This window comes from Somniosus microcephalus, unplaced genomic scaffold, assembly GCF_052327205.1.
Source record: "Somniosus microcephalus isolate GS21.2 unplaced genomic scaffold, FLI_Smic_1.0 unresolved_chr4, whole genome shotgun sequence".
Lineage (NCBI taxonomy): Eukaryota > Metazoa > Chordata > Chondrichthyes > Squaliformes > Somniosidae > Somniosus > Somniosus microcephalus.
In genome coordinates this window covers 6473125-6495464 of record NW_028225182.1, presented here as the reverse complement: position 1 = coordinate 6495464, position 22340 = coordinate 6473125, and the positions used below count along the sequence as shown (strand labels likewise).

The 22340-nt window shown below is 44.5% G+C and overlaps 2 non-coding genes across 2 annotated transcripts; both read left to right on the top strand.

Moving 5' to 3' along the window:
• The first annotated feature begins 12005 nt into the window (after positions 1 to 12005).
• trnav-uac (transfer RNA valine (anticodon UAC)) lies at positions 12006 to 12078 on the top strand. The gene has a single exon. It is a non-coding gene; the product is annotated as a tRNA-Val (tRNA).
• Positions 12079 to 21108: 9030 nt separating this feature from the next.
• trnan-guu (transfer RNA asparagine (anticodon GUU)) lies at positions 21109 to 21182 on the top strand. Its single transcript has one exon. It is a non-coding gene; the product is annotated as a tRNA-Asn (tRNA).
• Positions 21183 to 22340: the final 1158 nt, after the last annotated feature.

Sequence of the window (22340 nt, the reverse complement as noted above, 5' to 3'; positions counted from 1 at the left end):
TGTGCCACTGTCAGACTTGGTTTATGGTTATCGATCGTAGGACCTGGAATGCACTGCCTGAAAGGGTGCTGGAGGCAGATTCAATCGTGGTTTTCAAAAGGCAGTTGCATAAGTAGCTGTATGATTGTATGATTCACTGAGATCACCTCTCGTTCTTCTAAACTCCCGAGAGTATAGGCCCAATCTACTCAATCGCTCCTCATAGGACAGCCCTCTCATTGCAGGAATCAGTCTAGTGAACCTTCTCACACCCCATCTAAGGCAAGTATATCCTTCAACAGGTAAGGTGACCAAAACTAAAATACGGTTTTGATCTGCTGGTAGTAAGCGAGCAAGGATCTGCGAGACATTGCAGTTTGTACAAGTGTTCCCTGGTGGTCTAGTGGTTAGGATTCGGCGCTCTCATCGCCGCGACCCATTGGTTCTTACAAAACTGTTTAATAAAATACTTCAAGTCTGTTAGACAATTAATAATTCTCTTAATCGACCCACTGCTTTCTGTTGCACACTGAAGGGAATGCTAACATGTTTTCCAGGTGAGAGTCAAACTTTAGCAACATTTTTGTAGAATCAGACAGCACAGAAGGAACCCATTAAGCCCCATCATGACTGTGCCGGCTCTTTGAAAGAACTATTCAATGAGTCCCACTGCCCTGCTCTTTCCCCATAGCCCTGCAAGTGTTTCTTTTTCAACTACATTTCCCATTTGAAAGTTAATGTTGAATCTATGATTCTATGACACTGTTTTTATTTTTACACGGCCTGGTTCACAGTTCTGAATATTGTCCATACGCCGGAAGTTTAATTGTTGTTCAGAAGCTGCTCGACCAGTTGTGCATTTTGAGCAGTTTCCCTGTTTATTTCCCTGTGATGTGATGATTGTGGGGGCTCGGTGTGTGTAACTGGATTTGCTGCAGTCCGCCGGCAGCAGGTGGTGAAAGCGGGCCAGAGACAGTGACTGACAGGTGAGCTAGGTTTCCTTACACACCTTGGAATTCAGGAGAATCTAGTTCATGGTTTGCAGAGCAAACTGCTAAAACAAAGTGTGTAAAATGAGAAGGGAAAAAATTAATGACATGCAAAGCATGGAAATTAATGTGTGAAATGGGATTCGGATAATATTAATAATGTCAATATTTTCCTGCCTTACATGGTGGTGGAAGCAGATTCAATATTAACTTTCAAAGGGGGAGGAAATTGAAAAAGAAACACTTGCAGGGCTTTGGGAAAAGAGCAGGGCAGTGGGAATAATTGGATCGCTCTTTCAAAGAGGCACAGGCACGATGGGCCGAATGGCCTCCTTCTGTGCTGTCTGATTCTATGATTCTATAATAAGTTATCGCAGTTCGTCTGTCATCCAGTAAACTTGTTATTAATTCCTGCAGTGAACAACACAATGTTGTGGGTTGATTAGTGATGATTGAAACAATTATAAAGGGTCTCACTGACTTGAATTATCCCTAAATAACTTTGGTTAACAAAAATCTCTCAATCGCAGATTAAAATGAACAATTGATGTTGTACCTTTGAAAGAGCTATCCAAATAGTCCCACTCCGCTGCTCTTCCCCCATAGCCCTGCTGACACTCCTGCCAGTGGAAACTGTTTCCCCCATAATTCTGAACAACTCTCTTAAATCTCCCCTGAAATGTGATTAATGGAGGTCAATGTGGGCAAATGTCAAGTCATCCACTAAGAAAGATCGGTCAGTCTATGATCTGAAAACATTGGCAGAGAATATTCTTCTTCTGTGAAATAGCCGGTCCTGTTTAATTTAACAGAAGTTGCCCCAGACCCCTGCTCTCACAAGCAATGAACATTTGAAAGCATTCTCCTAAAATACGATGTGTAAAATGAGATATGGGTTAAAAGTTCAGCACATGCAAGAGCAAAATAATCCACTGTATTTCGACTTTCCCTCAGTAACCATATTTTAATGTATTTCATTCTGCAAAAGAAAGTTATTGGTTCAATAATGGTTATTAAATCAATTCTTATTTTATCACATTAGATGCATGTTATTAATTTAATAAAATTACTTCGCATTAATTAATTAAAAACGGTGATATCAAAATGAATTCCCTAACCGGGAATCGAACCTGGGTCGCAGCGTTGAAAGGAATCCGTTATGAATCGTTTAAAGTTGGCCGAGAAAAATTTCACACTGCACGGTTACAATGTGCTTCGATGCAATAGGGGATTGAAACTGACAATACAAACGCTAGGCAGCGCCCGCGGTAAAACAGTGCTTAAATTTAAACAGGTATTAGGGAAGTAACCGCTGAGCTAAAGCTGACACCAACTAACCAGTCGGAAACAACTCAATATAAAGGATGAGCTCACAGATATCAGGGCCCGTGAAGTCTGGTCAACGTCAAGCCCCTCCTTTCTTATTCAGAGACATGACCGGGAGTCAGACGCCGCAAACTTTAATTAAAGGCACAAATACGAGTAACACTTACTTCCAAATCTTTTCACTGTAACATTATTTCACTTTATTTCAAAGCTGATCGCGTTGAATCTGAAATTCAGCACAATGGGATTTTATGTTCACTACTGATTCCATTTTCTGTGCACGGTAGAAATAACCGGTCCTGTTAAATTTGACCAAAGCTCCCCAGATTCCTGGTGTCATCAGTAATGACCATTTTTAAACCAGACTCCTAAACTACTAATGAGATATGGGCAACGGTACAAACTATTGAACTATCGACTCTACCTCAGTTAGCATTTCTTTCATTGTGCAAAAGAAGTTTATTCGTTAATTAATGATGCTTTCCCGTGAAAGCAACATAAAAGTTTAACAAAATGCTTTCGTCCAACGTGGGGCTCGAACTAACGAACACTGAAATTAAGAGTCTGACACTTGGACGACTGAGCTTGCCGGGTCTAATTACTTTAACCGTCTGGGTTGCTGATTGCAGCCAGGCGCCTGGTGGCTCCGCTCCAGGGGTTTAACTTGTTCTGCAAACCACGAACCAGGTTCTCCTGAATTCCAAGCTGTGTAAGAAAATCAAGCATCAAAAGCCCTTTCATTAACCACAGGGCTTCAGGCAATGTTCAGATCGCAAAGCGCTTTTAGACACAAAACTACGGCATCTTTCCAGCAATCTGAGAATCAGAGTTCTCATCTTCAGTTCCTTCAGGTAATCCACTCCCCGTTCATTACCTTCTTTATTCAGGGCTATGGGTAGAAGCAAGTGCCGAGAGAGGACAGGTGGGCTGGCAATAGCAGCAATCTTTATAAACCCCAGTATATCCAGCTCTGTGTTGATAGTTTTTGGGACAGGCTCCAGTTCTTCATCAATGATGACAGGTTCTGGTCTCGGAAACATCTGCTTGTCAATATCTCTTGCCTATTTCCCGGTGTTTCCCGATTCTGTCTGTCTCTCTGGCTCTGTTTATTCTATGTGTGGCCACCTGCAGGTTGATTTTGAACGAATAACTGTATTTGTGAATATTAAAATTAAATACATGAGGGCATCAGGCGCTTCTCTCGCTGACACTGGGGAAACAGTGAGACAGACTTTAGAGCAAGGATCAGGTTATTGTGAAACAGCAAAGAAAATATTAACTGCGGGATTATCCAAAAGAACGATGACTTCGAAGTGATTTGAACACGCAGCCTTCTAATCTGGAGTCAGACACGGTACCGTTGCGCCACGAGATCCATAGATCAAACAGCGATGTTTGTATATATACACGTTCATCAAACACTGTTTCATTTCTCCTGCCTTGGAGTAATGAACGGGCTTTAAAATCCCCGCCCACTCGAGTCCCCCGGGTGTCAGACAGCATCAGAAGCAGCGCTCACCTGTCACTCACCGTCTCACGCCCGCTTTCACCACCTGCTGCCGGCGGACTGCAGCAAATCCAATTACACACACCGAGCCCCCACAATCATCACATCACAGGGAAATAAACTGGGAAACTGCTCCAAATACACAACTGGTCGAGCAGCTTCTGAAAAACAATTAAACTTGCGGCGGGAAACAATATTCGGAACTGCAAACAAGGCTGTGTAAAAATATAAACTGTGTGTGTGAGCCGAGGCCCTAAGCTCTGGAATTCCCTCCCTAAACATCTCCGCCTCTCTTTCCTCCTTTAAGACGCTCCTTAAAATCTACCGCTTTGACCAAGCTTTCGGTCACCTGTCCTAATATCTCCTTATGTGGCTCGGTGTCAAATTCTGTCTGATAATCGCTCCTGTGAAGCGCCTCGGGACGTTTTACTACTTTAAAGGCGCTATATAAATGCAAGTTGTTGTTTTGTATATGGGTCTGGTGTTTATACATAAAATGGGTGTTTATAGAATGAGTACGATTTGTAAATAGTGGTGAACGGTTATTTTTCAGACTGGAGGGAAGTATACAGTGGTGTTCCCCAGGGATCGATATTTGGACCGCTGCACTTTTTGATATATATTAATTACCTGGACTTGGATATACTGGGTAGAATTTCAAAGTTTGCAAATGGCAGGAAACTCAGAAATGTAGTAAATAATGAGACGGAAAGTAACATACTTCATGAGGACATCTACAGAGTGGTGAAATGGGCAGAGACACAGCAGATGTAATTTAACACAGAGAAGTGTGAAGTGATCCATTTTGGTAGGAAGATTGAACTGAGACAATATAAACTAAATGGTACAATTTTAAATCCTGTGCAGGAACAGAGAGACCTGGGGGTGTATTTATCTATCTTTGAAGGTGGCGGGACAAGTTGAGAAGGCTGTTAAAAAGCATACGGGACCCTTGGCTTTATTAATAGAGCCATAGAGTACAACAGCAAGGAAGTAACACTAACCTTTATACATCATTGGTTAGGCCTCAGCTGGAGGATTCTGGGCACAACATCTTAGGAAGGATGTGAAGGCAGAAAAGATTTACAAGCTTGTTTCGGGGGATGAGGGACTTCAGTTCCGTGGATAGACTGGAGAAGCTGGGGTTGTTCTCCTTGGAGCAGAGGAGATTGCGAGAAGTTCAAAATCACCAGAGGTCTAGACAGGGCAGTGTCCTAGGCCCAACCATCTTCAGCTGCTTCATCAATGACCTTCCCTCCAAAATAAGGCCAGCAATGGGGATGTTCGCTGAAGTCTGCACAGAAGGAAATGCATTGGATGGTGCCGACATGGATTTTAGGAAGGCGTTTGATTAAAATACCACATAGAAGGCTGGTTAATAAAATTGAGCCTGTTGGAATAGGTGGGTCAGTGGCAGCTTGGATAACGAATTGGCTTAAGGCTAGAAAACAGCGAGTTGTGGTAAATGGCTGTTTTTCACACTGGAGGATGGTACACAATGGTGTTTCCTAAGGGTCAGTGCTGGGGCCATTGCTTTTGTGATATTTATAAATTACCTGGATATTGGAATACAGGGTATAATTTCTAAATTTGCCGACGACACCAAACTTGGGGGTGTAACAAACAGTGAAGGTGATACCAATAGACTGCAGCAGGGCATAGAAAGGGTAGCAGAATGGGCAGAAAAATGGCAGATGGAATTTAATACAGAGAGGTGTGAGGTGATGCAGTTTGGCAGAAGGAACAGCGAGAGGCAATACACACGTAATGGCAGTTTTAAAGAGTGTGCAGTGAAAGAGGAACCTGGGAGTAAATGTGCATAGGTCCTTGAAGGTGGCAGGACATATGGATAGAGTGATTAACAAACATATAGGATAAGACTTCATAAATAGAGGTATTGAGTACAAAAGTAGAGAAGTTATGCTGAACCTTTATAAAGCGCTGGTTAGGCCACAACTGGAGTATTGCATCCAGTTCTGGTCACCACACTTTAGGAAGGATGTGAAGGCCATTGAGAGGGTGCAGAGGAGATTTACCAGAATGGTTCTGGGGATGGGGGACCTTAGCTATAAGGACAGGTTGGAGAAGCTGCATTTGTTTTCATTACAACAACAACAACTTCTATTTATATAGCGCCCTTAACATAGTAAAACGTCCCAAGGCGCGGCACAGGTGTATTTTAAGACAAAGGAAGTTGAGTGGTGAGTTGATAGAGGCGGACAACATTATCATGAGTTTGAATAGACTAGACGGGGAAAGGCTGTTCCGACTAGTTGATGTTAAAAGGGCTAGGGGCCACAGATTTAAGATTTTGGGTAAGAGATACAGGGGGAACGTTGGGAAAACATTTTTTACGCAGCGAGTGTTGAGGACCTGGAATTCGCTGCCGACAGAAGTGGTGGAAATGGAGACACACACTGTTTTCAAGTGGATAATGGATAGGCACTTGAGGGAAATAAACATACCGGGCTACGGGGATAGAGCGGGGGAATGGGACTGACTGGATTGCTCTAAAGAACACCAGCACGAACTCGATGGGCCGAATGGCCTCCTTCTGTGCCGTTATGACTCTATGACTATGAACTATAGAGCAGTGGTAATGGAGCCTTCAACTATCCTAATATAGCTGAGAATCAGGCTCAATATAGAAAGTTCAGAGGAGAAGTGAAAAGGAAAATAAGAGGGGCAAAGAGAGGGTCTGAGAATAGAATGGCAGCTAACATAAAAGGTAATCCCAAAGTCTTCTATAGGCATATATTACCAAGTTTAACGACACTAAGTTAGTGGCAGAATAAGTAGTGTGGATGGGAGCAGAAAATTGCAAAGGGACATTGAATGAGTTGGCAAAATTAGAGGCATCAGATTCAGAAGATTCGAGGGAAGACATTTCGGGACTTTAATGAGTTAGAAAGTGTTCGATCCGTGGTTCAGTGGATAAATAATCACACGGATGCTGTACATTAACAAATAACAGGTCTTTACTGAAGGAGGGTAATCTCTAGACTGGGGTACAGAGGCATGCGCAAAGCTTATATACCGGTGTGGTCACTGCCGGTACTACAGTATACAGGAGCTGTAAAAAGTAGTTCTGACTTAAAGGCACATACACTACAATTCCCCCCCTTTTAGATTAATAATACCCCCTTAATATTCAAATAACAATTACATTTTTACATGTACATCAAATAAGAAAAGTCCATTTATGGATTCAGTCTTTGGGGTGGCTTCCTGACCCTTTCGGGATAGCGCCTTTCCAGAGGTTCTTGTTCTTGATGCAGAGGCGATTCTGACCCCTTTTCATTGGGTAGTTCATCGGGTTCCACTGCTACTGGGTCTGAAGTAGATGCTACCGGTATGTTGGGTTCATCCCCAGGTACTCGAGACATGGGGTTGACGCATTCCTGTGACGCTAAGATCTGATCGACGTGGCGTCTCACAATGTTCTCCCCGACATCCACTGTATACATTAATGGCCCCTGCCTTGTACATATCGTTCCGGGTTGCCACTTCTCTGTTCGATAGTCATGGGCCAAGACTGGTTGCCCTACATTGAAGCTCCTTGTCGGCTTCTCATTGATGTGCTGGAATTGTTTGTCCTCACCATTTCTTCGCACATTTGGTCTGAGCAAGTCCAGACGAGATCTCAACCTTCGGTTAAAGAACATCATGGCCGGGGTCTGGTTGGTAACTGCATGTGTCGCGTTTCGGTAGGCTAATAAGAAATTGTCCATCTTATGCTGTAGTGGAATTTCCTCATTGCACATGGCCTTTATCGCCTTCTTAAAGGTTTGTACGAACCTCTCAGCCAATCCATTGGTGGCTGGATGATATGGGGCGGATGTGTAATGCCTTACCCCATTCCTTTCATGAATTTTTGGAACTCGTCGGCCACAAACTGTGGTCCATTATCAGAGCAGATCTGCTCTGGCAAACCGTTTCTGGCAAATATGGTCCGTAGGACTGCAATCGTTTTCTTTGTAGTGGTTGAAGACATCTTTATCACCTCAGGCCACTTTGAATGAGCATCCACTGCTATTAAGATCATTGAGTCCATGAATGGACCAGCGAAATCAATGTGCACCCGTTGCCATGGAGAGTAGGGCCACTCCCATGGGTGTAGAGGGGCACGTGGTGGTGCATTTTGGACCTTCTGGCATCCGAAGCAGCTCTTAGTTAGGTCTTCGATTTGTTGATCGATTCCCGGCCACCACACATAAGCCGTAGCAAGGCTTTTCATTTTCACTCCCCCCAGATGACATTCATGTAGCTCATTTAGCACTCTCTCCCTTAACTTGGTGGAATCACCACTCTAGATCCACACATTACTGTCCCCTGGCATACTGACAGCTGTTCTCTTCTGGATGAGAATGCTGGAAACAGTGAGTTGCCATGTGTTGGCCATCCTCTCACTGTCAATTCATATACCCGTGACAGCGTCGGATCATTGCGGGTCTCCTTCTCTATATCCGCGTTTGTTACTGGCAATTGTTCAATTATCGACGAATAAAATATCTTGATAGGTCCACTGCTGGTGCTTCCTCCACAGTAGGCAGTGGCAGGCGCGATAGCCCATCAGCATTCCCATGCTGTTTCATGCCTTTATATTCTATTTCATATTGATTCGCCCCTAGAAACAGGGACCATCTTTGTAACTGCTGTGCAGTCATTACTGGCACGTCCTTCTTAGGATTAAAGTTGGAAACAAATGGTTGGTGGTCAGTCAGCAAGGTGAACATCTGCCCATGCAGATAGCGGTTGAATTTTTTTACTTCCCATACTAGGCTGAGGGCCTCCCTGTCAATCTGGGCATAGTTGCGCTCGGCTGAGATTAGTGACTGAGACACAAAGGCTACTGGCCTCTCCAACCCATCTGGGAATTTGTGCGACAGCACCACTCCAATGCCGTAGGGTGATGCATCATATGCCAAACGAATTGGTAGTGCTGGGTTGAAATGGGCCAACACCTGTTTTGATATGATCAATTCTTTACACTTCTGGAAAGCTCGTCTACGTTCGTCATCCCACCTCCATGGTAACCCTGTTTGCAGTAGGGTGTTCAGCGGGTGTAGACAAATTTGGTAAGAACTTGTGGTAATAGTTTACCAGCCCGAGGAACGACCTCAGTTGTGACACATTTTCCGGTGCTGGAGCCTTGACTACTGCCTCAATCTTGTCAGGGGACTTATGTAACACCTCTTCATTGATGATGTGGCTGCAATACGAGATCTATTTCTGGAACAACTCGCACTTGTGGCGATTAGCTCGTAGCCCATACTCCTTTAATCTGGTGAGCACCTTCTCCAAGTTAGCGAGGTGATCACCGTAATTTTTGCCCGTGACCAAGATGTCGTCCAAATAACACTGGGTCCCTGGAATCCCTTGCGGGACCTGATCCATCGCCTTTTGCCAGATAGCCGGAGCCGAGGCTACTCCAAACACCAGCCGGTTGTATTGATAGAGACCTTTATGAGTGTTGATCGTAAGGTAATGTTTCGAAGCTTCTTCTACCTCCATTTGCAAGTACGCCTGGGCTAGATCAATTTTGGTGAAGCGTTTACCTCAGATAGCGAGGCAAAAATATCCTCAATTCGTGGAAGCGGATATTGCACCATGTGAAGGACTGGGTTCACTGTCACCTTAAAATCCCCACAGATGCAGACCTTCTTTGGTTCCCCAGGTGTATTACTCAACGACCTCTTCATTACAGGAACGATGGGTGTAGCCCACTTGCTCCAGTCCACTTTGGACAGTACTCCTGAACGTTCCAACCCTTCCAGCTCTGCTTCAACAGCTGGTCTGATCGCATAAGGCACTGGTGTGGCCTTCAGAAACTTTGGGCTTGCATTTTCCTCTATTTTAATCGTTGCTGTTATTCCTTTTAGTGTTCCTAGTCCCTCCTGGAACACTTCTTTTGCGTCAGTTAGCATTTTTGACAGTCGTCCAGGTGTGACGTCGTCATCCTTTTTGGCCTCAACTTTCAGTGCCTGTATGGAATGCCAATCTAATTGTATCTTCCGGATCCATTCACGTCCTAGCAGTGGTGGTCCTCCATTTGGCAATACATATATACCCATTTTAGGTATTTCCTGGCCTTTATATGTCACTTTCACCCTTATTTTTCCTTTGGGGTAGACTTTTTGCCCCGTATACATCTTCAAGACAATCTCTGTAGCTTTCAAGGGTATGTGTGAAAATAGCCGCTTGTAGTCTCTTTGATTTATGACTATTAGAGCTGACCCTGTGTCCAATTCCATTTCCACTTGGACTCCGTCTATCTTGAGTGTAACCCAGATAGTCTGGTGATCCTCCATTTCGGTTACATTATGTAGTTTCAGACAGCCCAGCTCCTTGCTTCCGGAGTGTGTGTCACTTTTCTGTTCGTCTGAACCACTGTCCATCACCTGGTATACCTTTTTGTACTTCTCCTGTGGAGATTTCTTAGTGTTGGTTTTCTTCCCAGACCTGCAGACTCTTGCTATGTGTCCTGCTTTCCCACACTGTCTGCACACTTGGTCCTTGAACCAACAATCTTTCTGGTCATGTGCTGTTCTGCCGCAGCGATAGCACTTCCCTGTTCCATAGGTCATTTCGTTGGTGCCATATTCTTGCGGTCTCCATTGTATCTCTGCAGCGCCCCTTGCGGCTGCTTCATGTGATACTGCCATACTGAAAGCTTTGTCCAGCGTAAGGTCCTTTTCTGATAGAAGCCGTTTCTGGGTCCCTTCACTTTTTAGCCCACACAAAAACTTGTCCCTTAACGTGTCTGCTAGTCCCGCTCCAAACTGGCAGTATTTCGATAGCTTGCGCACTTCCGTTAGGTACTCAGCATTGCTTTCGTCTTTGTGTTGGTTCCTTTTATGGAACTTAAATCGTTCTGCTATCAGCAGCGGTGTGGGGTTTAAGTGGTCCTGTAGGATTTCTACTATGCTTTCAAAATTCTTGTTTACCGGCTTGTCTGGGGTTATTAGATTTCGCAGTAACCCATAAGTTTTTGCACCCATGGAATTTAACAGAACCAGCGCTTTATTAGCATCTGGCACTTCATTCGCCCTGCAGTACACCTCAATACGTTCCACATATGTCGCCCAATCTTTGACTTCATTGTCGAACATAGAGATACTGCCACTCTTCGGCATCCTTGGTTGTGCATTAACTATCACCAATGGCGCCTCCCGTGCTTCCCCTCCTTCTCCGCTGGCACAAAATGGCATCTCCCGTGCTTTCCTTCCTTCCTGCGCTCGCCCTTCTTCTCCGCTGCGGTTTCTCAAAATGGCGCCTCTCACACTCTTCCTTCTTCTCCGTGGCTCAATGGCGTCCCTTGTGCTGTCCCTGCTTCTCCGCGGCTCAATGGCATCTCCTGCGCTCTTCCTGCTTCTCCGCGGCTCAATGGCATCTCCCCTTGCTTCGCCCCATGGACCCTGATCAGCCCGTGATCCCTGGCTGTGCTCTGCGTGTTCTTCTTTTGATATTTTTCGACGCCGCTCAGTGTAGAACCCGGCTGTTTCTTACCCTCTCTCTTTCTGGTTTGCAGTATTTTTCCTCGACGCCGCTCGGTGTTCAACCCCCGGCTGCGCCCTGCGCTCTTCACCCTCTGTCTTACCCCATCGACGCTGCTCGGCTCTCTGCCATCAGTCGGCTCCAGCTGCCACTGCTCAGGAAGGGTCTGCTCTGGATGCTCTGGATCTGTCGCCGGTCTCTTACTGCTCGTTGTGGCTGGGGAACCAATCCCGGCTCTCCACAGCCTCCCCAGCGAAGTTGGATCTCTGCCTGACTGCTGGGCGGTTGCTCGTGGTCGACGCCCGTGTTCCTGACCTCGACTACTTTTTTTTTTCTTTTATGTTGCAGGTAGATTCGAATCGACACTCGTCGCCGCTGTTAGATCCGTGGTTCAGTGGATACATAATCACACGGATGCTGTACATTAACAAATAACAGGTCTTTACTGGAGGAGGGTAAACTCTAGACTGGGGTACAGAGGCATGCGCAAAGCTTATATACCGGTGTGGTCACTGCCGGTACTACAGTATACAGGAGCTGTAAAAAGTAGTTCTGACTTAAAGGCACATACACTACAGAAAGGAACATTGTTGAAGTGTACAGTTTTGTTCAGAGAATGTTAGTGATGGGAAATTAAGTCAGAATCTGGGCGTCAGCATTTCACCTTCTCCCTGAACAGATTTTTCTGGAGGCGGCGTGCATCAATGGTTTCCGTAGTGTAGCGGTTATCACGTTCGCTTTACACGCGAAAGATCCCCGGTTCGATCCCGGGCGGAAACATTATGGTCAAGAGTATTATTTACGTACAGTAAATTAATATACAGTGTGTAAAATCAGATAGGTGATAAAATTTCATCAATGAATAAAGTTTCGCAAATTATTAAAGTTAAGTTATTGAAGTTTCGACTGTCCCTCAGTGTGAGCATTTCTTTCATTCTGCAAAATCAACGCTGTCGGTTAATGAATGGTGATTAAAACAATTAAACCACTAAACTACCAGAAAACACTTTAAAGAGTTTATCACAATTGCTAATATTTCTTATCTTTTTTCTTTTGTTTTTTCAGCTCTTGGTCCTTTTCAGCTCCTGACTGCGGATATTCCTCTGATTAAACTTGAACAAAATGCAATATCTCGGAGCCCCGGCCTTGGTTAACACCAACAGATCTAAATCGCATTTCAGGCACGGAGACAAACCCATTAATTACTCGCTCTTCCCCAGCTGCAGTGCTCAGGTTGTTATTGTCCATCCCAGGGACCCGGGCCAAACCTCCCCATACACCGAGCACAGGCTCAGGAAAACCCGGGGGAGATTATATCCCGGTCACTGAGCCTCCGAGCAACATTGAACAAGCACCCGGACTGAAACTTTCTAAATCCGGAAGTGAGAACTTGCAAGTGAGCTTTCCAACAGTCAGGCTGGTCGGGAGATCTATGGCGCTGCGTTCAAATCGCACTCTACTGAAAGCGTGCGTTCAAATCCCACTTCTCACTTTGCTTATATTTAATTACTAAGTGCAACTCATTTCTTTTGACGCCACTGTGAAATGCTTTGGGGCATCCCTCAAAAGTGGGATTCAGTGGTTCACCTGCTCGCTTAACATTTCCATCTGACCTGGTACTGAAAGTGGAGACGTTTCCGCAGTGTAGGAGCTATCAGGTACGCGGAATCATTTTGTTGGATCTTGCTCCTCTTGCAGGTCCAGGGGCCGGTTTGCTCTCCTGTGAAAGGACATAAGAACATAAGAACAAAAGAATTAGAAGCAGGAGTAGGCCATATGGCCCCCCAGTCTGCTCCGCCATTCAATCAGATAATGGCTGATCATCGACCTTAACTCCACTTTCCTGCCTATCTCCATATCCATTGATTCCACTACAGTCCAAAAATCTATCGATCTCTGCCTTGAATATACTCAACGAATGAGCATCAACAGCACTTGGGGCAGAGATTTCCAAGGAAAGTGGCTGCAATCCTTTTAAATCTAACAATGGCTGACGTCACAAGCACCGAACATTTTTAAGCAAACTCCTAAATTAGAGTGTGTAAAATCAGAAGGGATAAAATTTCATGACATGCAAAGCAGGGAAATTACTGTGTGAAATGGGACGTGGATAACATTAATATCAATATTTTTCTGCCTGACATGGTGGTGGAAGCAGATTCAATATTAACTTTCAAAAGGGAAATAAATTGAAAAAGAAACACTTGCAGGGCTTTGGGAAAAGAGCAGGGGAGTGGGAATAATTGGATCTCTCTTTCAAAGAGCCAGCACAGGCACTATGGGCCGAATGGCCTCCTTCTGTGCTGGCTGATTCTATGGTTCTATAATAAGTTATTACAGTTTGTCTGTCTCCCAGTAAACTTGTTAGCAATTCCTGCAGTGAGCAACACAATGTTGTGGGTTGATTAATGATGATTGAAACAATTATAAAGAGTCTCACTGACTTCACTCGACCCTTATTACCTTTGGTTAACAAAAATCTATCAATCGCAGATTAAAATGAACAATTGATGCAGCATCTTTGAACGAGCTATCCAATTAGTCCCACTCTGCTGCTCTTCCCCCATAGCCTCGCTGACCCTCCTGCCAGTGGAAACTGTTTCCCCATAATTTCGATCACCTCTATTAATTATCCCCTGAACTGCGATTAATGGAGTTCAATGTGGGCAAGTGTCAGATCATCCACTTTGGGTCTAAGAACGATCGGTCAGTGTTTGGTCTGAAAACATTATGTCAGGGAATATTTTTTCTGCGAAAAAACAGGTCCTGTTAAATTTACCAAATTTGTCTCAGATCCCTGCTCTTACAAGCAATGAACATTTTAAACCACTCTCGTAAAATCCAATGTATAAAATGAGATGAGTTAAAAGTTCAGCACATGAAAAGAGCAAAATAAATGACTGAACTTTCGACTGTCCCTCAGTCACCATATTAGAATAGTTTTCATTCTGCAAAAAAGGTTATCGGTTAATTAATGGTGATTAAAACATTTCTTATTTTTTCACATTAGTTGCATGTTAATTATTTACTTAAATATCTTCACTTTAAATAATTAAAAACGGTGATGTCAAAGTTATTTCCCTAACCGGGAATCGAACCCGGGTCACACTCACTGATAAGACCAGGTTATTGAATCATTTAAGGGTGTCCTCGAAAAATATCACTCTGCTAAATTAAAAACACGGCTACCATGTGCTTCGGTGTTGAAGAAGGGGATTGAACATGACAATAAAAAAACGCCAGATAGCTCCCGCGGTGACAGGAACGCGTCTATTGCGAAGTAACCGCTGAGCTAAAGCTGACATCGAGCAGCAAGCGGGAAACCGCTCAGTATAAAGGATGAGCTCACAAATATCAGGCACAGTGCAGTCTGGTCAACGTCAAGCCCCTCCTTTCTTATTCAACAGAGGAAGAAGAGACATGAGTGTGAATCAGACGCCACAAACTTTAATTAAAGGCTCAAATACTTACAAATCTTTTCACTGTAAAATGTTTTCACTTTATTTCAAAGCTGACTGCATTTAATCTGAATGTCAGCACCATGGGATTTTAGTTCGCAACTGTTTCTATTTTCTGATCACGGTGGAAATAACCGGTCCTGTTCGATTTGACAAATATTGCCCCAGATTCCTGGTGTCATCAGCAATGAACAATTTAAAACAGACTCCTAAAGCACAGTGTGTAAAATGACATATGGGCAACAGTATAAGTTATTGAACTGTCGACTCTCCCTCAGTTAGCATTTCTTTCATTGAGCCAAAGAAAACTATCGGTTAATTCATGATGCTTTACCGTGAAAGCAACAAACAAAAAGTTTAACAAAAACCTTCGGCCAACGTGGGCCCCGGTCCCACGATCGTGCTACCGACTGAGCTCGCATAGCCTGATCACTTTGAGTATCTATTGTCACTGATCAGCGCTGGTACAGTAATTAGTGTGGATGGGAGCAGGGAAATGCAAAGGGACATTGATTGAGTGGCAAACTGGAGGCATATGATTCAGAAGATTCAGGGGCGACGCGGAAATTCGAAAGTTTAATGACTTTCAAAGGAACATTTTTGACTTGTGCAGTTTCAGTCAGAGAAATGTTAGTGAAAGGAAATTAATCCAGAATCTGGGATTCAGCATTTCACCTTCTCGCTAAACAGTTCTGAATAGAGGTTTCTATAGTGCAGTGGTTATCACGTTCGCCTCACACGCGAAAAGTCCCTGATTCAATCCCGGGCGGGAAAGATTATGTTCGAAAATGGTTCCTGGTTCGAAACTGGATAGGAATCGTTATCATTAAAATAGAACAAATCTGAAAATGGAAAAATTCATCTTGTAATTAAATATAAATAAAATATCGCATAGAGCTCGTATATTACCTGGGCCCCGACCATTCTTCACAGACTCAAACTCAACAGATACCGACAGTCTCACTCCGGATTCCCTGTTCTAACTGACTCTACCTGGTTCACACTGCGCTGCTCATTAATGATTCTTCAATCAGTGAATTACAGGGTTTGGCGGCACAGTGATTATGTTACTCGACTTGTAATCCAGAGAAAAATTGGAATGGTGGGGAGACAATTGCCCAGTGCTCGCTGGTGGGAGAGGTTTGCCTTGAGGGGGAAGCGATGAATCGCCATTGCAGTGCTGGTCACCGCCACAAACTCTGTTCCTCAACCACCGACTTCATGATGATCTGGAGACCTGAGTTCTAATACAGCATCAAGGTTGCAAGCTGCCTGGTTCAGCCTCAGTGACCAGGGATTGGGATGAAGTCGGTGGCTGGGGAACGGAGTTTGTGTCGGGGACCAGCACCGCAATGGCGATACATCGCTGCCCCCTCAAGGCTACTTGTAAACCTCGCCCAGCAGCAATATTGGAAAAACTGGACAATTTTATCTCCACCATTCCATTTTGGCCCGGCCTTTTCTCATCCATACCTTCAGCTTCTACACTTCCCGCTGCTGAGCAGCCAATCACACAGCTGCCATCAAAATCACTTTAATTTGTCCAAATTTTACAACCGAGATTTAAACTCGGATCACTGCATTCAAAGTCCAGAGTGCGCACCATTACCCCACAGGAGCCTCACGCAGAGTTCTGAAGCCAATTTGCTTTTTTACAAATTAATTCTCTTCTCTCCAACTCACCTGCCATCCACAGCTGCTGAGCATTTCCATCAATTTCTGTTTTTATTTCAAACTTCCAGCATCCGCAGCATTTTGTCTTGTTTTAGAAAAGCAAACGGGATCCTGGGCTTTATAAACAGAGGCATAGAGGGCAAAAGGAAGGAAGTTATACCAAACCTTTGGAGTATTGTGTGTAATTCGGGCACTGCGCTTTAGGACGGATGCGGGACTTCAGTTCCGTGGAGTAGTGGAGAAGAAGAGGTTGTTCTCCTCAGAGCAGAGAAGATAAGGGGAGATTTTGTCGACGTGTTCAACATCATGAAGAGTTTTAATAAAGTAAATAAGGAGAACATTTTCCAGCGGCAGAAGTGTTGCTAACCAGAAAACACATATTAAAGTGATTGGATAAAGTATCAGTAATAAGGTTCTCTCGGGCTTTTGTTGGCAGATTTACTGGTAAAGCTGGGAATTGAGGGGAAACTGGTTCATGATTTGTAACACAAGCAGTGCGCGGGGTCAGACCGGCCCGGCTAGCTCAGTCGGTAGAGCCTGAGACTCTTAATCTCAGGGGCGGTTTGTGTTTCAAATTATTGGGCTGGTTTCACAGGCGATCCCCAGCTCTAAATCCCCGGCACCTCTCGGTCAACGACTCTTTCAAAAAATGTGATTCAACAACATTATCAGGAAATCTGAAGTGTTTATAAACACCGGAAGCTGACACACCAGGGAAGACCTCACAGTGTTGGACACAGAGTGAAATACACTGAAGTGTTTATAAAAAGTTACAGAACACAACACGTGTGTAAAATCCCCCGTTGTTTTCTCGGCCCTGATGGGTTGTGAAGGGAGAGACGGGCCGAAGTCCCACTGAGCCGCACTGACCCCGAGCCAAGGTGAAATTAAAGTCAGTTCAATCTTTAGCAGCGGGCGGCTGGAGAGAGACAAGATTCCGGAATCAAGGAGAGATTTTCTTATTTTGTTGAACAACATTTATATGAAACACTCATTGGCCGAGCTGGGAATCGCCTTTAAAATCAGCCCAAAATTTAAAACGCAAACTCCCCGCCGTGGGGATGAAGTATCCGACACTCCACCGACTGGGCTAGCCGGACTGGTCTGTCGCAAGGACCCTGCCTGTGCTCCAGTTTCCTCTCAATTCCCCGGTTTATCAGTAAATCCACCAGCAAAAGCCCGAGGGAACCTTATTACTGATTCATTGTCCAATTACTTGAATAGAAAGCGAGCGGAGGAGAAGGATTGAGAGCTTTTAGTGTGGGACAGAAATGATGTTGTTTGACGGAGAAGCGACACAATCTCAATCAGTGCAGAGAGAGGTGAGTCAGCGGGTCACCTTCTCCCTTAACACATCCTTCTGACTCGCGGCTGACAAACTGAGCAGAGGTTTCGGGACTGTAGCAATTATCCCGCTCGCCTTACACACGAAATGCCCCCGGTTGTGCTCCAGCGCGGGATGAATGATTTTGGAACTTGCTCCAGGTGAACCTCCAGGGGTGAGTTTCTCCCCCTGTGTAAAAGCGGTGACAATTGTCGGTCCCTGTTAAACTGAACAACGGCTGCAGCAGATTCCCGGTGTGATAAACACTGAACAGTTTTAACCAACTCCTCAAATATCGTCTGTAAAATGAGAACTGATGACAATTCATCACAAGCAAAAGACAAACCACTTAAAAAAGTTTTGCCCTTCACTCGGTGACCATGTTAGGATTTCCTTCAGTTTGAAACAGAAAGTCGATTCATCAATTAGAACAATTGTTCATCTTTTTACAGAGTTTAACGAAATTCAGATAATAAAGTGTATGAAAACAAAAGTTAATCCCGGACCTGCATTTGTAAACCACATTTCTCTTCTGTGATGCTCTTGCTATAATCAACGGCGGTAGAGTTTCTGCAGTGTGGTGGCTGTCACATTCCCCTCGCGCACGAAATAGTCCCCGGTTCGATACCGGGCGGAAACATTATGAAAACCTTCCCCATTAAAATTGAATTAATATAAAAATATGGAAGAACTGATTTTGTGTTTATTATCAATACAAGTAAAAATCTCAACGAACCCGTATATTTTCTCTGTATATTTCTGTACAGACTCAAACACAGCACAGATGACAGTGTCCCTCCCTCACTCCCGCTTCCTGCCCTGACGGTGCCGAAAGCCCCTCTCAAAGCTGCACATTCGGCTAGTTTCAGTGGATCCGCGGGTGATCTTTAAAGGATCCTGCAGCGTCGCCTCGGATAATAACCATAGATCGTCACCATATTTCACATACCGCAGCAACCCCGTCCATTTCAGTCTAAGTCCCCTTTTTAACTCTTTCGCGCCAGGCAAACTGTTTGTACAAAATTACATTTTAGGTGAAAACACAAATCAAAATCAAAAATCAAATCAAATCACCTTTTATTGTCATTGTAAGTGCACAAGTGCAGTACAACGAAATGTAGGCTTGCGGCTCCCGAGAGTGCACATTTAGATTAAGACATACACGCTCGAGCCGCAAGCCTACATTTCGTTGTACTGCACTTGTGCACTAACAATAACAAAAGACATGTTCGCGCAACCACAGCACCAAGTGTGGGTAGGCATCCACTTGAAATGTACAGTGAGGTGAAATATTACCACAAGCTCCTGATGGACATGTTTCCATGTCTAAAATGCACGCACCGAACAATGCAGCTCCTGGGAAAACTGCAAATCCACGCAGGGCTGTCCTGCATCATTTGAAACAACAGTCAGACACAAGATTCTGCCAGTTTCCAATGTCTTCTCCTTCTGCTCCTATCACTTCTTTCCCTCCAGCTGCCTCTGCTCCTCCAGCCTGCAGGTGAATTAGATGCCTGATGTAAACGCAGCGGGTTCATGACACAAACCCTTCCCTTTCCCTCCGAGAGGATGACGCACTGTAGGTTGCTCCGTAGCCGCAATAGCTCAGTTGGGGGGAGCGACTTGAAGATTTATAAAAGTACAAAAGCAAAATACTGCGGATGCTGGAAATTTGAAATAAAAACAGAAACTGCTGGAAATACTCAGCAGGTCAGGCAGCATCTGTAGAGAGAGAAACAGAGTTAACGTCAGACGAACGGTCATCGACCTGAAACGTTAACTCTGTTTTTCTCTCCACAGATTTAATAATGGTCCCGGATTCAATCCCGGGATTCGGCAGTTTTCAGTTCATTTGAGTTTCTTTCCGCTGCCATTCTCGAACTGAACGATTTAAACTGGAATTATTTCTCCGGCACTGAAAGTTTGGCGATTGAATAGAGAGACATCAAGCACGGGAAATATTTATAACGTTTTAGATTGATCGATTTCCTCCTGTGCTTTTCTCTGGATGTTGTCTCTCTCGGTGCCGGCGAACATTTCATTGATGCATTTGTCCTGAACTGAAGCCTTTTGCCCATCTCGCGGGGTCAGAGCCGCTCTGTCTGTCTCTCACCTGCTTGTGACCATTATCGGGAACAGGCCGCCTGTTTAACGTTCATCAGCAAACCCAGAAACACAAATAAACAGAAAGATGTGTCTCTCAGCCCCGGTGGTAAAGGTGCAATGGATGTTAATCCAAATAAAGCCCCCGTGAGATTCTGTGTGGATTGGTTTACTTATAAAGTTTGTATTTTAAATATTTAGAAATTGCGTAAAATAATGAAAACATCCTGATGGTTTATACGGGGATTGAACCCGCGAGTTTGGCATTATTGGCACCACGCTCACACCAACTGAGCTAACCGGCCACAAAGCTCCTATTGGCCAGTCTTGAACCCAGGCTGGGGAATTATCGTTCAGGCTCATACTGGGTGACCGACTTACTGCACAAACATTGAACAGACCACATCGCTTAAACATGGTTAACTGTTCGTATATACAACTGGGCAGAGTGTAAATCAAAAGTAACAGAGAAAGAGCTCTTTAGTTTAACAAACCTCATTCTAAAAATTATTATTGCACCACCGCTGAACAGCCCCTCCCTCAGTCCCGGTATTAAAACAGCCGGTGGGACCCCGACTGGATTCCAACCCCCAGCCGGCGGCTGGAGCCGAATCCCCGGCTCAGATGTGGTTTCACGCTCATTCCTTTAGGAAACGCGGGTTCGGGTACGAAAAATCTCTCCTGATTCGCTCCCCTTACAGTGAAGGAGACAAAAAGTAACTAAAACCTGCCGAAACCTGGAATGGTCAATCTAACGCTTGCCCAACTAAGCTGTTTCGGCTTTACGGGCCGTGGTAGGTTCGTTGTTCTCATTCAGTTTCTACTGACCCCCACATAGAGCAGACAGGGCAGAGTCCCATCATTGGCCTGTGCTCTGGTGTATCTGGTTCCCAGGGCTCACAGTGAAGCGACCACGTGTATATCTGATCTCCACATTGATGAACAAATACAACAGCAAAAGAACTCGTGGGAAGATTCCAACAGTTGTGAGAAACCCAGACACCATGTTAATATCTCACCGTCACCATTGGTCGATGAACCGATCTAATGGCTCAAAGCGGGTTTTCACATCAGTTTGTTTAACGGATTTTCTTTCAGCGACTATTTCCATGTTCCGACAATAAATGTTACATTTCTTTAATTTGCACAAGTAAACAGAGTTTGGACAGTTACTATCTTGCTCTCCGTGACCTGAGGTTTTATCTCGGTAATCTCCGGCTTTAGTATATGTTGTAAATAATTTTGGAACAGGTCTCTGTGGCGCAATCGGTTAGCGCGTTCGGCTGTTAACCGAAAGGTTGGTGGTTCGAGCCCACCCAGGGACGGTGTTTTAACTTTTCCAGGTTTTCAAAATGTGCATTTTGGCTGCAAGATCATGGGATAAACTGTAGCACTGGCTACAATGTCGGTGAGTATGAAATCATCTACTGGGATCCGAAAAAACCGTTTCGTAACATTTTCTTAATGGTGACAGACTAATAGCAACATGAGGAGGCCCTTCAGCACCTCAGCCCTGTTCCTTCATTCAATTAGATCCTGGATAATCTGTATCTCAGCTGCATTGGCCCGCCTTGGTTCCATATCCAGCTTCACCAGTTTGGAATGGTCTCATTTTTAGGTGCGCCTGGTGCCGCTCCTGGCCTGCTCTTCCACACATCTCACTGAACCAGGTTTGGTCCCCTGGTTTGACGGTAATGGTAGAGTGAGGGATCTGCCGGGCTAGGAGGCTACAGATTGTGGTTGAATACAATTCTACTGCTGCTGATGGCCCAGAATTGTACAGAGAAAATACACGTGTTTTATGAGATATTTTATTTTATTAATATTTAATCACAAAATGATTTCAACTTTTTCATATTGATTCAATTTTAATGGGGAATATTTTACAAAATGTTTCCGCCCGGTTTCTAATGGGACCTTTCGTGCGTTAGGTGAATGTGATAACCACTACACTGCGGAAACTCTGCTCCGTGAGCTGTCGTTAGAACATCACAGAAGAGAACCGCAGTCTACAAATGCAGGTAATAGAATCATAGAGTCACAGAGTCACACGGCACAGAAGGAGGGCATTCGGCCCATCGAGTCTGTGCTGGCTCTCTGTAGAGCAATCCAATCAGCCCCATTCCCCCGCTCTATCCCAGTATCCCTGCAAGTTTATTTCCCTCAAGTGCCTATCCAGCCTTCCCTTGAAAACTGAGTGTCTCCGCTTCCACTACTTCCGTCGGCAGTCAATTCCAGGTCCTCACCACTCGCTGCGTAAAAAAGTTTTCCCTCACATCCCCCCTATATCTCTTGCCAAAAATCTTAAATCTGTGTCCCCTATTCATTTTCTCTGTTAACTATTCCAAGGAACATCACAAAGGTTTAAAATTGTGGATGTTAAAATGCATCCTTTCCATCGGGGAATATGAAGCCCGGTCTCTCTCGTGACAGGCAAAGATACTCACAACTCTACTAAGGAGAACTAACAAATACAAAATCTG